Source organism: Otolemur garnettii, unplaced genomic scaffold (genome assembly GCF_000181295.1).
Source record: "Otolemur garnettii isolate 467f Iridium unplaced genomic scaffold, OtoGar3 scaffold00335, whole genome shotgun sequence".
Classification (NCBI taxonomy): Eukaryota; Metazoa; Chordata; class Mammalia; order Primates; family Galagidae; genus Otolemur; species Otolemur garnettii.
Window position 1 is genome coordinate 373,035 of NW_003852730.1, and position 222 is coordinate 373,256.

The window sequence follows — 222 nt, forward strand, 5'->3', positions numbered from 1 at the left end:
ACAGCTCACAGCAACCTCCAACTCCTGGGCTCAAGTGAGTCTCTTGCCTCTGCCTCCCAAGTAGCTGGGACCACAGGCACCCGCCACAACACCCGGCTATTTTTTGGTTGCAGCCTCATTGTTGTTTGGTGGGTCCGGGCTGGGGATTCGAACCTGGCACCTTAGGTGTACATGGCTGGCGCCTTAGCCGGTTGAGCTATAGGCGCCGAGCCAGACCAACAC